We start from the raw sequence: 17,330 nt of genomic DNA, 5'->3' as shown, positions 1-17,330 counted from the left end.
GTCACACGACTGTGCCCTTCATACTGCGGTGCCCCCATCACTTTCTTGGACACAAAAGAGGAATGAAGTCATCAAGTCTTAGACTTGCGTTTAGGTAAGGAGGAGGCAGGGGCTTTAATATCACGTTGGGGTGGGGGGAAGGGGGTCCGCGTCCTCTTTGATTTCAAGATGGAGACTAAAGGCGCCTCGCATGCAGCCAGAGTTCCAGCAAGTGTCTCAGGGGACCACCTTGACTATTACACACACGCTTCTCTACACTGGAAGCAGTGCAGACATTTTCTTCTCGGTGGCTCGCAGCATCCCTCCTTGTGCTCTATAGTGCCTCACGTTTAACGCGCTGTCTTACGAGTGGGCATGTGGATGGCAGACGTCAAACCCTCGGGGTTATAATGAGAGCCGAAGCGATGATGTGGGTGCAGAATAAGGTGCAAATGATGCCAATGGTGGGTCCTCCCTGGAAGCCATACAGTGCTAATGCAAATATAAAATGAGAAACCATCAGGGAGCAGGATTTAAAGATGGGGGGTGGCACGATGGTGAAGTGACGGTGCTGCCGGGTCACAACAGGGCGCACGTCTGAGCTCCCCCATGTTCTGTGTGGGTGGTCCACCCAAAGCTATGCAGGGTAGCTGGATTGCCGTTGCTAAATTCTGGGATGGCCTCCAGCTGAGGAGTAACAATTTGGATGGATGGATTTGAAACATTTCTGTCCAAGTGAGTTACACTTCCATCCGTCCGTCATTCCATCCATTCATTTTCTGGCCCACCGAGCCCCTGTAATGGCTGCAGTCCCCATTTTCCTACACAAACTACATTCTGGGTCTTCCCTTGTGGCCCCCCATTGGCATCTCCTTTGCCCGTCGCTCTCCCTCACCGCGTATGCTGCTCAGATTCAGGAGGGATTTATTGGCAAAGCCGGCGCATTAAAAATGTAGAATATGACACAGGATATTTACACAAAAATATTACAGTTACAAATGGGCAGAAACAATCAAATCAATTCTACTGGAATCCAGATATAGATTCTGTGGCCCTGAAGGAGACAAGCGGGCATGAAAATGGATGGCTATAAATAGAGATTGAAACGGTCAGGAAGAAAGAATAATAAATTAATGAAATACCACTTTAATGAGGAACAAATACTCAACGCAGCGAGACGTGCGTCTCTGGAGAGGCTGCCGAATGGAGATGTGGGCTTCACTCACTCCGCCGCTGCCGCTGCTTACTCTTCAAGGCCACGTTCTGCCATTTCTCTTCAGCTGTGCCAGTAGATGCTGAAAACATCAGGGTCCGAAATACTGCAGGACTATTCATAATGCAATGCTTGGGTGAACTACAATTGAAACTGTAGGCTCGGCACAAAGGCAGAGGTGAACTTCACAGCCGTCCAGCGGGGTCCGACTCGAGAAGCCCGTCTTCCCAGCTCACCAGTACGGTAAGTTCGAAAACCTCATCCATCTCAAGACTAATGTGGTTTGGCCAGGCTGGCACCTGGAAGGGGAAATCACCTCAGAAAAGACGGTGGGTGTGGCCAGCAGAGGTGGGGGGTTCTGCGCTCAGCCATGGCACTGAGCTGCACAAATGGTGCCGTCCTTCAGAGGAGACGTAGAACTGAGGTCCTAACACAAGAGATCCCGGGGCAGGGTGTGCCCACCACAGTCTAGTCATCCTAGCCCCCTAATTAATGAACTCTCTCTCTCACCCCTTTACCACTTAAAGCTAATGAGTGTACTGCTGCAAAAATGGCCGCCGTCACATCCTCCAGGTGGAAGCTGCGCATTGGTGGTCATACTTGAAGTGGTGGTCTTTGACTAGTTACAAAAGAGCCAGCCACATTAACTCATTTCTAAAGAGGACAGGCAAAGGGCATTGTTAGACCGGGCGTGCCACTTCACTGCCACTGCATTACAGAGCCGACCGTTGTCTTTTATCCTAGCAGGCTCCATGTCCGGCACGCCCCTAATATAATAACCTCGGCTCAGAAGGCTCATGCCATGCCATGCCATGCTCCTGGTACATACCTTACCATTCTCAAAGCACACTGTAATGCCCCTTCTAGTGGCGTCATCTGAAATAGCTTTCTAAAAATGGTGGGTGTTTCTTCAATATGGCCCCCAACTTGATACATGCTGGTGCTTTGCTTCCTGCTCCACCTGTGGGTATCACAATGGGTATCACTCCAGGACAGGATGCCCACCCATTGCACAAGAGGAAAGCCGATTCAATACAGGAATCAAAGTGGGCTTCAAACAGACAATGGAGAGGTGTTGACATGAGTGGGTTTGTCTGGTGGGGACCCAGCATGATGGGCTGTGCAGAAATTCATCGTAACATCAGCAACAGCCGGGTGGGACCACACGAGGCAGGACGTGAGTGGTTCGTGTTGCACATCAGCTCTGCCCACCTAGTGTCCCACTGAGCGCCACCCACCCGAGGCAGACGTGATGTACGGCACAGTGGCTGAGCGAGCAGTCAAGTAAACCATCGAGAAACGATTTAGCAGCACCCATCGATGAACTGCAAAGCCTTGTGGGTCGGCCATCGAATGGCAGCTCGGGCGTCAAACGAGTTCTCAACTGCGAAAGTGCAGTGAGACAGGAACAGGAACTCCTCAGACTCGTCTTACACGACGCCACACGAACACCGAGTTTTATTTGGCCTGCAGTGTTAGAAAAGGCAAGCTGGTCCGGTGGCTCTAAGGTTAGGGATCTGCACTGGCAGTCGGAAGGTTGCCGGTTCGAATCCCGTAAATGCCAATAGGGACTCTGCTCTGTTGGGCCCTTGAGCATGGCCCTTAACCTGCAATTGTGGAGCGCTTTGAGTAGTGAGAAAACCGCTAAATAAATGCAAAGAATGATTATTAGTATTATTTGGTCTCTCCGTTATATAAAAAAATCCTGGGACGAGACGAGACTTTGTGCCAAGAGATTTAACCAGACCGACGGTCCACTCACCTCTCATTCGTGCAAATGCTTTTGTCAGACACCATTCCTACGCTCTCTGCTCTTGTAAATTTTAACGTTTTCAATCTCTTCATTTCCATCGATGTAGTCAATAATTTTCTACTTTCTAGATTAAAAGTCAACGACTAAGCGAAGAAGAAAGGGCAGCGCGTCGAAAAGAGGCCCAAAAGAAGAGAGAAAAGAATTCAAAAAAGAACAATAAAAATCTAAGTGCAAATTCAGTAAATAAGGAAAGTTATAATCAGCCCGGACCAAGTGGATTTGAAAACCTAACAGGGGCGGAAATAAAAGACAAAGAGTAGAAGACAAAGTAGAATGTCATAAAGAAGTTCAAAAACGGTGGCGCCATACACATGCAGAGCAGGTTAGAGGTTATGAAACGAAGTTAAAAAATTCGAAAGTCTCAAAAAACTGTTAGTAAAGATCGCATTAGCACAAACAAACGGAAATTATTACTCCGTGAAATAAGGGAACAGTGAAAAGAAATCGAATATATGGACATAGGTGATACGACTAAAGTATGTTGATATTGTTCACCTTTAAAGTTTATGTGGTAGACTTGTAGATCATCAAATTCGTGTTGCCATCAGGGAAAAGTAGTGTTGCCTCCCAATGAAGAGGAGTATCAGCGAGAAATAAAAGATTTGTTGTTTGGTGAAAGTATAATCCACAAACGCTACAAGCAAAATATTCGAATCTACAATAATCTGTTCATGTTCGCAACATTCAGTGCTCAAAACGTAGATTTACACGATTCAGGACTATAAGCTATGAGAATCTGTGGTCCCGCAACAATTAATGCTACGACAAGTTTAATTTCAAAGAAACCAAAGTTAGGTCAGGTTTATATTTATGATCACGGAGAAGCGATGCAACATGGAATCGAAAGAGTTAAACGATCAGACGTATTAGAAACTCTACAGCCAATAATGGATACAAATCCATATGGCACTTTACACGAAATTTATCAGAAAACCAAGGACAAATACGTTTTCTTGGATTTCTATATGAATCCGAAAGATCACGCTGGCATATATAATAAACCAACATGTGACGAATTGACAGCGATAATAGTTTCCAAAGACGGAGAAATCAAAGACAAAGTTGATATCCATGTTTATCCAAAAGCACAACACGATTCGTCGCAGGTCCGGGGGATGAGGAGCATGTAGGGCCAGCAAGGGGGTTGGAGAGCAAAGCGAGCAGGGGGCAGAGCCCCCTAGTGTGTGTGAATTAACAGATCAAGAAAACCTGAACTGAGCCTGCGTTATTGTATGAAGCAAGACTGCTTTAAAGATCACAGATCCAAAAACGTGTCATCATGTATTCGATTCGTGTTTATCCAAAAGCACAGCGCGATTCGTCGCAGATCCGGGAGATGACGAGCGAGTAGGGCCCGCACGGGGTTGGCGAGTGAAGTGTGCAGGGGGCAGAGCCCACTAGCACTATTAAAATAAACCACGCTGGCGATGTTTTACATTCATTTGTGACAACATAAAAAACAAGCCAATGACATCCTGGGGTCGCTGAATGGCCAACATGTTGTGAGACTGAGGAGGCAGCCATTAGTAGCAGTTCTGTTGTGAGGCCTGACATCACTAACAGCCCCCCGGACTACGTCTAAGTCGCCTCATCCCACTCCTGCTAGCCCTTAGACTGGCACAGACTGGCAGCATTCAGCACTAGGCATGTGCAGAGACCACCTTAATTCGCCAATACCCTTGGCCAGCGACTCCTCCTCCAGGACACACTGCAGCCTACTTGGGTGGGTTTGCTGTCCCCTCTGAGCAAGTGAAGGTGGGCATTCAGTTTGAACTTCTTTACAAAGTCACTGACTGGGTACACATGTACTGCTACCTATAGACAGTACCCGCCTTCCTGGGCAATTCAGTAGCAGTGGACCCTCCATTCCTCACTTCCAAGTGCCCTTCATCGATTCCAAACCCCCAGGGTGTGCCCGCTTACAAAAGGTGTCCCTAAAGTTCTTCTGTCCAAGCTGCTTCTGCTCGCTGCCAGCGTAGTCACCCCAATGACAATGGTGCAGCGTGGCTGGCATTCAAGTGCCACGGTGAGTGAGTGCCTGTCCATCCAGTATAGGTGGCACATGTTTGACTAGTGGGCAACAATCATTGATTCTGTGATTTGAATTTGCTGGGCTGATTGTAAAACTCCAACTGAAGATGGGGAGATGGAGAGAAGGTGATGAAGAAATCAGACCAACAGCCAAAACCTTAGAGGGCACTAATAAGGGTAACTAAGGGTGCTGGGAAACGCCTCCGATTTGGAGTCCGAGCTTCACCATGCTTAGCGTCTCCTGCTCAAGCGGACTGCAGACCACCTTGGTGGACTTGAGACGCTGCCTGATGCTGTGCCGCTGTTTCCATGGTGATCATTCACACCTGCTAAGAAACCCATTTTCACCTGAGAGCAGCTGTCTGATGAGAAGCCTGGCAATGGAGGTTGGAGGGCAGAGCGTCACGGGCACCGAGACAGCGAGAGAAGGGTGTGGCGCTTACTTAAACCCTTTGAAATTACACAATGGCCTGGCGGACTCGCTTGAGCTTCTCAGATCTCAATCACCGACCCCCCCATCCCATTACTTGTCCTTACAGGTCATGCCAGGTCTTTGGCGCAGAAACGCCTGGGCCCACGGAGGTCTCCTCTATTTATATCTGTACACTAACTGGCTTAATTACGGCTCAGCTCTGCAAGCTCCCACCGAGATCTGGCTCCCCGAAGGGATGTCGCTCCTGGTCTAGAATATTCCACCTCACTTTCAAACTGACTGTGAACCACAATGCAGCAATTAAGAGCATCTTTGGGGAAAAGACCAAGACCCCCCGCATAAAGCGCATTTAAAAAGTACTCAATCCCTTGGCAGGTTTTACCCTTTACTGTTATAAAACGTTAAATCACGGCGGACTTAATTTGTCTCGTCGGAGACAAAACAGAAAAAGATTCTTTAATGGGAACGTGAAAACAGACCCCTGCAAAGAGGACAATGCCCCCGCCACCTTATTCCTTGCTTTGCCACCCGTTTCCTTACCAATCTGGAGAGGACGGCACCATTTCTCCACATTTCTGTGCTCGCCAGCTCTCTGCTAACTGCCACAGTTCTGAGGCCTTTCTCTCCTCACCTCTTTTCCATTTTCCCATAATCCCCAAAAACTGCACCCCTTTCTTCAGAGCTCCACCCACCGCCCTTTCACCTGGGAATGAGATAACCTCATAAGGCGCTATATAACAGATAGATAGATAGATAGATAGATAGATAGATAGATAGATAATGAAAGGCACTATATGATAGATAGAGAGATAGATAGATAATGAAAGGCACTATATGATAGATAGATAGATAGATAGATAGATAGATAGATAGATAGATAGATAGATAGATAGAATATGAAAGGCACTATAAGATAGATAGATAGATAGATAGATAGATAGATAGATAGATGTGTATGGCACTATATAATAGATAGACAGACAGACAGACAGACAGACAGATAGAATATGAAAGGCACTATAAGATAGATAGATAGATCCGTGTGAATGAGGAGACATGGAGTCCACTGGGATTCAATGTTGTGCATAACAACAAAAGGGGAAACCTTCCAAGGGGCGAGTACTTTTTTTGGTGAACCAAGTAGAGGTGGGCTGTGGTCAGTCCGAGATCAAGAGTGGCCTATCAATGGTCATAAGTGGTAACATTTTAATTACAACTCCCAGCCCAGCAAGTCATCCCCACTCACTGGTAAAGCCAGAACTGTTGTGATCCACAAAAGGCAAGAGTGAGGGCTGATGGTCAGCAGTTGCCCTCAGTGGTTTGTCCATTGGTACGGTAGGTGGGCAGCATGAACTGGTCAAGGCCACACAGGTGCAGTAGCTTCATGTCCATGACACCCAGTCCACTCAGACAGCCCGAAGTTCCACAAATCCTCTTCTCACAACTAGAAGGGCCAGCTCACCTCTTGAGGGTCACTCTTTGGTGTTGTGCTCGGTGACATTCTGAGCATCCCGAGAAGAGCTGCTGGAAAAAATAAAATAAAGTGAACTGGCTAGAAAATCAATACAAGGAGTAGTCATTGCTGCTCCTGTGGTGAGAAACAGCGACATACTGGCAATAAAGTGTTCTCAATCTGAAGTAGAGCGAAAAGTGAAAATGAGAGGGCGCTGAAGGGCACAACTAGGACAGGCAACTAGTGGGCTGGCACAGAGCGCAATGATGGGGATCTGCTGGACAGGCAGGATACACGGGCCGGCCAGTAATTGGCGTGAAGTTGCAGTCACCTCAGGTAATGGAGCAGACAATTTCTCCCAGCGTGTGCCCCTCATAGCTTTAGCCGCTGGGATGATAAAGCGCTGAGGGGATGTGCTCTTTTCCACTGCTGCCTGCCTGGCAGCTCAGGCTATGATTACTGCAGCAGCGTTAATGCCGATTCCTCTGATAACATTTTCCTTTCTGTAAGACCCTCGATCACCCACAACCCCCCCTCCCCCATAATCCAATTTTCAATTTATTTTTCTCTCTCCTTCTTTTGTCTAACAGGGTTTCCTGAAGTGGCTCTTTCCAGCAGCCCCTCAGCACAGACCCCCAATACACCCCCCTTGCTGCTCAGCCCAAGCGTGCACTCTAGATGGCACTTTCTGACAGTGGCTCGGCTCTAATTGAGAAGAAACATTTGCAGCACAGCAAATCATTTATTATTTATGGGGAAATCCTGCAGAAGATTTTTCGCTTCTGTTTGGAGCCGAAACTCATCTGTGACTGCGGCAGCATGAGGGGGGCGGGGCTACGAGGAAAGTGAGCAAAAGAAGGCATTGGCGACATGGAGAAGAGGCGGAGCCTGAGATCAAAGTAAAGGGAGGCGATGGCCGAGTACAAAGTAACGGGAGCACAGGAGGCTGGGGGGGAAATGAGGAGGTGTGGGGCCAGGGGGCTGGCAGGGAAGACAGAAAACCGGGGAATGGGACATGATGACACAATAGAAAGGGCATAGGGACGGGGGCCATGCTATGGAAGTGAACAAAGACAACTGAGAATACAAGTAACGGAGAAGAAAGAGAGCAAGAGAATGACGGGGGGAAAAGCTTGGGATTGGCGTTCACGGATACTTGTGATAAGGCAGCAGGCCTGGCAAACTAATGGCACTTTTTCTACTACCGCCAAAAGCAGGCTAATGGTCTCCTTCCATGTTTTCCCCCATCGTAATGAAGGCCGGTGAACAAGGCGCATATCAAGTGGACGTTTGTGCACTTAACTCTCATTGGAGACACGGAGGGCGACTGTCATTTTTCAGTTTATTTCAAGCGCCACACCACAACTGTTTCTTCCAACTTCTGTAGGACTCTCCAGTTCTTTCACAGTGCTCTTATAATTCTGTTTCACCCAACAATGGAGGTCTTCTAACCTGGTCTAGCCTCCATTACTTAACACTCTGTTGTTTGCTCTTGTAAAGCTTTATTGTTTTAGCGTATACCGTTTTCTCAAATGCGCAATGCTGCTATCACACCATCATCGTTCACCATGTCTGTCACTACTATGGATTGTGTCTTATTATTTTGCATTGATTTGTACTAATATAGTGCCTTTCAGTGAAGCACATTAATTATAAGGTTGTAGCAGCAGTGAGTTACAAAAACTAGCGTTCTTTATGATTTATTTTCAGCTCAGTTAAAACTGAAAAGAAGAAGAAGTTAAAGAAGATGTTAGACTTCTTATTCTTTCAGCTGCTCCCGTTAGGGGTTGCCACAGCAGATCATCTTCTTCCATATCTTTCTGTCCTCTGTATCTTGTTCTGTCACACACATCATCTGCATGTCCTCTCTCACCACATCCATAAACCTTCTCTTAGGCCTTCCTCTTTTCCTCTTACCCATCAGCTCTATCTTTAACGTCCTTCTCCCAGTATACCCAGCATCTCTCCTCTGCACACGTCCAGACCAACCCAATCTCGCCTCTCTGACTTTGTCTACCAACCGTCCAACTTTAGCCGACCCTCTAATGTCCTCATTTCTAATTCTGTTCATCCTCGTCAAACCCGTTTCAAATCTTAGCATCTTTAGCTCTGCCACCTCCAGCTGTGTCTCCTGTGCCACCGTCTCCAACCCATATCACATAGCTGGTCTCACTACCGTCCTGTAGACCTTCCCTTTCACTCTTGCTGATACTCGTCTTGTCACAAATTACTCCTGACACTCTTCTCCACCCATTCCACTCTGCCTGCACTCTCTTTTTCACTTCTCTTCCACACTCCCCCATTACTCTGTCCTGTTGATCCCAAGTATTTAAACTCATCCACCCTCACCAGCTCTACTCCTTGCACCCTCAGCCCTGTCTGTATATAATCAGCTCAATGTCAAGGTATAGTTGGCACACTACCACAGAGGGCACCGAGCCCCCATGATTTGGTCTCCTTGATCAAGTATCTTCAATAAAGACCCCTTCTGCTGGCAACATTTGACTCTCGGTGGTGATTTAAGATTTGTTTCGACACAATTCACCACCATCATGTAGCATTCTCAAATTAATTTAGTGTTGTTTTGGCAGGAGCCCACCCCAGTAGCACTGTGGTTAAGACAGGACACAATAATCTGGATGGGGCGCTGGTCCACTTACTGGTGGTGGCACAGTTTTGTTATTGGGAGAAAAACCTCACACAGGCCCTCATGGATGGTACCAACTGCACAGACTAGGGGGCGAGCTGATCAACCCCAGAAAACCGAATCCAACTTCTGTGCCAATTCATAAGCTTTGTGTACGACAGGCAGCCATGCATGTTTGAAATGGGAGATACACAATGCTGCTTCGAAAATCAGGTCACCTGCATTGCAACACAAGCAGAAAGCAACTAGTGACCCTGCTGTCATCACGGCCTCACTGATGGCATTACCAAGTTGGCACAGCTTGTATGTGACGTGGAATAAATAAAGTCACAAAGTGTCACAGTTGGTCAAAGGAATTTACCTGAAATTAAACATGGAAGAAGCTTAGTGAAGGGCCGAGTGGAGAAAAGGAAGTAATAAGACGAACTGACGCACTAACACGGAGGACCGGAAGCCAGCGAATTATTCAACAGAAGTGTGTCAAGAAACTCTGCCAGGGCTCCTTTATACCAAAGGCAATACGCCATTATGGTGCCTCACTGTGACCGCTCTCTAATCATAAGCCATGTCACAGGCTGTCTTCTTTTTTTGGAATTGTTTTGTGTCAACATCTCTCTGTCTGTCCGCTTTTCACGAGAGAACTACTTAACAGATTTAAATCGGGTGTTTTCTAGAATTTGGCAGAACATTCCAGTTGATTTTGCGACTGCGCATCGTGTTAAGAATCATAGTTTGCTTGCAGGAGCGATTTATTCGCGCCAATCCGAGACAGAGGCTGCGGGCCGAGGGGAGGTGGGGAGCGTGGTGTCAGGAGTGGGGAGTCGGTCTGCCTCTGTGTTTTTGGAGGATAACTTGCCTCCGCTTAGCTAGCGATACCTTCCTGTTTATTGATTTTTAAAGTTTGCGGGGAATGGCTAGTTTATTATATTTCTTGAGCTTGTGTATAAAGCTCTATGTTTCTTTAGGAGAAATAATGTCAGTCAGTCAGTCTATTTGTTTATGGATTTAGGAATTGTGTTCAGGTGGCATGGTGGCGCAGTGGGTGAGTTAGGAGACCCGGGTTCGCTTCCCAGGTCCTCCCAGCGTGGAGTTTGCATGTTCTCCCCGTGTCTGCGTGGGTTTCCTCCCACAGTCCAAAGACATGCAGGTTAGGTGGATTGGCGATTCTAAATTGTCCCTGGTGTGTGCCCTGCGGTGGGCTGGTGCCCTGTGTTGGTTGGGATTGGCTCCAGCAGACCCCCGTGACCCTGTAGTTAGGATATAGCGGGTTGGATGATGGATGGATGGAATTGTGTTCAATGAACTCACTTCCATTTTTGGAAAATCTGTATCAAGAAAATGTAAAAGGGAACATTTAATTAGCAATTTTTTTGTCAGGCCAAGCCAAGATGGCAGTTTTAAAAAACAGAAGAAAAAAGAATAAAGCTATGCAGACCATTGATGCTCTACTAATATTTACGGTACTCCTTCAAAGGAAACTGAAGATTGAATTTGCATACTATAATTACTCAATTAGATATGTTTAGAGAAATGACTGTTTAGTGCTAAAGCATAAGAAGAAAAAGTTTGATACTATCTGTTACATAGTGCCTTTCTTATCTATCTGTCTATTATGTAGTGCCTTTCATATCTAGCTATTATACTAGGAGGCTTCACCCCCCTGCTCGCTTTGCTTGCCATCCCCCCGGCCTGCACTACACGCCAGCAACTTCGCGTCTCTGCCTCTCGCAAACAACAAATCTTTTAGTCCTCGCGAATAGGCCTCTTCATTGAGAAGAAACACTACTTGTCCCCGATGGCAACACGAAGTAGACGATCTCTTGAAGTTTAAAGCCAAACAATATCTACAGTACACACTTCTGTCATATCACCGATGTCCATATATTCAATCTCTTTTCGCTTTTACCTTTTCATCAATATCACATTGAATTTTGATTCCGTGTTTGGAATGACATCGTGACAACGCAACGTACAGTATAACTGCCCCTGAGGGAATGTCGTTTCTCTCTCTACACAAACGGTGTCTGATAATAGTATTCACACAAATGAGAATTGACTGAGCCGTGTGCGTGGCCGTAAACGGTTTAGATGTGGGCAGGACTTTTCCAAATCTCTTTGCATAAAGTCTTGTCTTGCGGGGCTTGACATTTTCACTTTCACCAAACAACAGATCTTTTAATTCTCGCGGATACGTCTCTTCAAACACAACTTTTTCCCTCATGGCAACACAAATTAGACGATCTACAAGTCTCCGACTTGAAGTTTAAAGCCAAACAATATATTCGATCTCTTTTCGATGTTCCGTTATTTCACCGAGTAATAATTTCCATTTGGTGTGCTAATGCGAATCTTTACTATCATGTTTTTGAGACTTTCAAACTTTAGTACTTTCATTATCTCTAACCTGCTCTGCATGTGTATTGCGCCAACCTTTTTGGGTTCTTTACGACGTTCTAGTTTGTCGTCTACTCTTTGTCTTTTATTTCCGGCCCCGGGTTGTGGTTAAATCTCTTGGCCCAACGTCTCGTCTCGCAGGATGTGAAAGCAGGGCTGTGGAGTCGGAGTCAGAGTTGAGGAGTCGGAGACAATTTTGGGTACCTGGAGTCGGAGTCGGCAAAAAGTTAACCGACTCCGACTCCTACTAAATTTAAATGGGAATTAAAAAAGTAAGTTGAAATATCCCAATTCACAAACAGTCATAATGAACTACTTCTCTGCTGTAAGAATAAAGCCCAATGCATGCAGTGCATAATGTTACCACAAAACGAACATGTCACGTAACCATGAAGCATGCTTTTCATTGACTGTATGCGTCACTATATGGGATGTAATGCACAGGTAAGGTGCAGCACCGCTTTCCATTGCGTCGTGTTCCACTGTTACAGGGAACTGTGAACCTAGCCTAAAGCCCCCCATACATTTACAGATGCACTGTCGATTTTTCGGCCGTTCAACGAGTCATCACGCGTCAAACGCCTGAAAAATCATCTGGTGTTCTCAGCTCCGTCGGCGCCTCTTCGCTATGCGCTAGTGAAGGGTGCCGAAGGAGCCGAGAACACAGATCTCCCTACCTGTCTCCAGCAGAGGCTCGTTCTGCTGATCAGCTGGCCGGTGAGTGACACAATGCACTAAACTTCCAGCTGGCTGACAGAGGAGACAGCCACTGCAGCAGACAGAGGCATCACATTACTTTGGATGGGGGCGGTGGTCGAGATTTTCGGCAAGCTGGATCTGCCCGTCCATGTGGACACCCGCAATCTGCGGCCGCCAATCAATTGTGTTTGTCTTTAATCTGGCATTATAGTAGAGTGTTGGCTTCCTAGCCAGTAGTTCCGTGGTGAAATGACATGTATGTTGCCTTCCTTTCCTTCAATGGATGTAGAAAATACATTAGCATAGTATATACATACAGAGAAGTCGGAGTCGGAAGATTTAGAAACTGAGGAGTCGGAGTCGGAGCATTTATCTACCGACTCCACAGCCCTGCGTGAAAGTGTCGCTCTTCAAAATATCTCGTCTCATCACAGGGTAAGTCTTGTCTCCCAAGATGTTTTTATTATAATAGAGAGATAATGCCTATCATATCTATCTATCCATCTACAGAACCAATAAAAAGTATTCACCCCGTTGGCCATCTTCACATTAATGAATCATGATGGATTTCATTTGGCTTTTTTGAAACTGAGCAACAGAAGACTCCTTAATGGGAAAACACATCACTAAAATGTGACCTAAATGAATAACTAAAAACTACAGGAGCCATCGAAATGTGAGAGTAGCCAGGGCAGTGATAACTAGAGAAGGGGTACATTACCTGGAAAATAAGGACTGGGCACATAGCATAACTTTGAGACATGATAAAGAAAATGAGGACAGAGAGATTATACAAAGAAGAAAAGACATTGGGTCAGGGGGCTGTGTGTAAAAATACCCACCGAACTATGCAAAGCAAAAAAAAAAAAGGGATGATCAAGAGAATGGAGAAAGTACACACCGGGACACTGAGGATGGAGAAGACATTGATAAGAGTAAGGGTGGCACTGACACCTAGGCAAAAAGGGAGCTATGAGAGGAGGATGGAGCCAGGAAATAGTGACACAGGAGATGCTCAGGAAGTGATTAAACTGCAGATGTAATGCTAGAGGAAAAAAAGAAGATTTAAAGAAATGGAGCAGAAGGAAGACAAATCTAGATGAAGCTGCACTGACTGTGACATGGCAAGCGTTCCCCTCCACCCTTGGATCCTGTTGATTGACACTCACTCTCCAGAGGGCTCTCCACAGGAAAAGTGCTTCCTCAAGAACTCCCGGGAGCGGATGTCAGCCTGTAAAATGCAGAAAGTGCGGTTAGAGAGCTCATGTACTAGATCTCATTTAGCCGCGGCACAGGAAACTCTTAGTCTTGATCGTTTTTCATGTGCTGCTGCTGCACGGGCCGGGGCAGTGTGCCAAGTGATTAGATCTCGCTGGCGTCTGAGCGATATGCTGATTCCCAATCAGCTCGTTTTTCTCCTGTCATCTTCACCGTAGTGATAAAGAATCTGCACAAGACATGCAGTCCCTGTTAGTACACACGGCAAGATGAATACGCTGCCCGTGGAAATCAGTGTATAGTGGCAGAACTGCATGTCAAAGATAGATGATGTGCCAGTGCCAGGCAAGAAGCACACCAATAAGGAAGGTGGCAACTGTATCTACACCCTCTTCATAGTGTTCACTCAGGCTATGGAAATGTTCCATTTCTGAAGCACATTTTGCCCGAAAATCACAATATAAAATATTTACAAGCTCACTTAATCCAATTTAGGGTGGCAAAGGGTCCAAAGCCCATCGTGGTAGCATGTGATGCACTTCAAGAACCAACCCTGGATGGCGTGTCTAATCCCAGGCCCGCTGATGCACGCACCATCATTTCCAATCACCAATTAACGTGAGATTTAATGAGGCTTGGGGTCACCAATGTTAATCAAAAAATATTTAAAAGGCATAAAGATCAAGCAGCTCTTTGTTAGAGAATACTGACATCAGGCAGTTAAAAAAAAAGAAAAACACAATGCACCAAGTGGGAAAAAGCTTAACGTGTTTTAAAGTGCTGTTATATCGCTTCCTGGTGCCGCACGCACCAAAGTTATGACTCCCCAGTGCTGTCAAAAAATCTCTTTAGGCCACGCTGTTTATGTTAAAGACATTGTTTAGTGCGAAGTTTCGAAGCAATTGCTTCATATTAAGTGCCTTTAACGGCAAGCTTAATGTCAGTAATTTGCAGATTATGACAGCGAAACACCCGATTTATTAAGACAGCTCCCAGGAAGGATAAACTGGTTAGCAGCAGCAGCCAACGCCAAAAGTCGAGGTCTGGGCGAAAGGGTGCAACCATTCTAAATTATAGTGCTTAAAGCAAGGCATGTGTGCCTGAGAGAGCCAAACGTTTTACTTGTAACAGACGTCCGGCCTGACTAGACTCCCAGTCTGTGAGGAGAAATAAAAGGGATGACCAAACACTGGTGGGAACGCAAAAATGAAGGTGTTAGGCAACTACTTGTACGAATTGTGAAGGTGACACATGAGAAATGACACACAAGGTTCCGCAAGACTATCGTCATCAGCGTGAAACGATCTTTATTTTATATCCTCACACAGATGGAAGGAGCTTAACTGGATAAGCTTCAGCTTAGTGACTTGGAGACTGTGAGTTCACAGTTGTCCTCTACGGGCTTCCGCTCAACTTGAAAAGCTGAGGTAGACATGATCTCTAACCCTAGCAACAATCTGCAGGCTTACCTGAATGAAGAGAAGAATCTGTCACACTAGACCGGGGGTCTCCAACCTTTTATCCCCATGAGAGCTACTTTTACAAAATGAAAATGGCCGACAGCTACTCCTGTTTTCTAACGTTTATTCTCACAGCTTATTTCAACCCAAACAAACTGAATAAGCTTGTTTTGCCTGAACATTTACAAAGTATTGGTGTCCACAACTCACATTTTACATTAAAAATATTGAATTCACCTGCAAGTGCATTTTGTATGTCTGTATGCATTTCCTAGTGTATCTCACACTGTTGAATTAAAACATGAATGCTGTCAAAACAGAACAATGCAATGCCAAATCCACAGATATTCCTTATTCATTTGTCATTTTGTCACATGTCACTGTGTCACTTTATTCACAGGTCCAGTTGCATGTGTGATGTATTTTTAGTTAGTCAGATGACTGGCACTGCATGGAGTCAAGAAGAGAGGCAGGTGTCTGGTGGACTGGAGCCACTGAGGTTCCCTCTTATGGAGTCATTTCAATGTTTGTCTGTCAGTCTTGTTCTGAACTTTGATTTCATGACATTCACGTCAGACTCACAGAGGTATGGAGACCCAAACAGAGCAGACATTTTCAGAGCTGCTTGGTGAAGATTCTTATAGTTATCTGGCTCAACTAATCTCCAGAAATGCTGAGAATGCTGCTGAGACTTTACCTGCACATTATTTTGAAGGTTTACTAATATATAATATATAAAATCCAATGTCTGTCTCTCTGTCTGTCCACTTTTCACAAGAGAACTACTTAACAGATTTAGATCGGGCTTTTTTCTATAATTTGCTTGAACATTCCGGTTGATTTTGTGACTTCTCTCATTTCGCTAGGTACGTTAGTTCACTTGCAGTACTGATTTATTTGCGCAAATCCAAGAAACACACAGCTTGGATCTCCTCACTCACCCACCAACTTCAGGGCGTGTTCCTTAACTCCGCTTATCCAACAAACAAGAGAACAATTGAATTCAACTTTGTTTGATATTTAAAATAAAGTGTTACTTAAGTCTTGCTGAGTCCGAGTCTGGATATTCTCTTAAGTTTTTGCCACATTGAAAAGATCGATTGCAATTCAAATTGTGGATCGTGATTTTGTGTTAAAAGGATCGTGATACGATTTTTTGGAAAGATCACCACCCCTAATTTGACTAATCAAATTCATTAATCCTTTGGCGAGCTACTTGGAAAGGTGTTGTGAGCTACCGGTATCTCGTGAGCGACGTGTTGGAGACCCCTGCACTAGTGACTACTTCTAATGTCAGCAAGACAAAGGAGCCAATTATGGACTTTGCAAGAAAACAGCAGAGGCACTACCACCTCGTCAGTATTAGCCACGCTTAGGTGAAGAGGGTCGGTAGTTTCATATACCTTTGTGTCCACATCACAGAGGTCCTTACCTGGTCCGAGGTCCAAGCTCTTTGACACCTCAAGGTTTTTAGGTTGCCCTCCCAGTTACTAAAGTCCTTCTACATATCGACCAGTGAAAGGAGGAATTACCACCAGGCTGGGAAACTGTCAGGCTCTGCAGGGAGTGGGGCATCAGCTGAACACATCACTAGGTGTGCACCCTCTAACTTTTAGGGCATCCATACTGAACGATGTTGGATCAGGGCAAAGAAAATGATGAGAGATATCAGCCATCCCAACAACGGCCTCTTCTGTGGGCTGCGGTCAGGGAAACACAATGGCTGCCTGAAGACCAGTTCAGAGAGACTGAGGAGGAGCTTCTGTCCACCTTCCTTCTGCATCCGTACTGAGGGCAGTGCCTAGAGCTACACGATGACCTATTTTTTATAATATTCATATAATGTTCACTGATTTATTGCAATTTAAGTATATTTATTGTCTATTACCTTTTATACTCCACTGGTAAAACACAATCTTGGAGCTCTTTATCACATATTGTGCTGCACATACAATTGCATTTGACAAATAAAATTGGATTTGCTTCGCTA

The 17,330-nt window shown here is 45.6% G+C and overlaps 1 long non-coding RNA gene across 1 annotated transcript; it reads right to left on the bottom strand.

The window, feature by feature from the left end:
* Positions 1 to 6,655: 6,655 nt before the first annotated feature.
* Positions 6,656 to 15,444, bottom strand: LOC120517321. The gene is made up of 2 exons (XR_005631022.1): positions 13,832 to 15,444; positions 6,656 to 6,993 (listed from the first exon to the last, which is right to left on the bottom strand). It is a non-coding gene; the product is annotated as an uncharacterized LOC120517321 (long non-coding RNA).
* Between the last annotated feature and the right edge of the window lie 1,886 nt (positions 15,445 to 17,330).

Source organism: Polypterus senegalus, chromosome 17, assembly GCF_016835505.1.
Source record: "Polypterus senegalus isolate Bchr_013 chromosome 17, ASM1683550v1, whole genome shotgun sequence".
Classification (NCBI taxonomy): Eukaryota; Metazoa; Chordata; class Cladistia; order Polypteriformes; family Polypteridae; genus Polypterus; species Polypterus senegalus.
The sequence above is the reverse complement of the archived record's forward strand: the minus strand, read 5'-3'. Positions and strand labels throughout refer to the sequence as shown.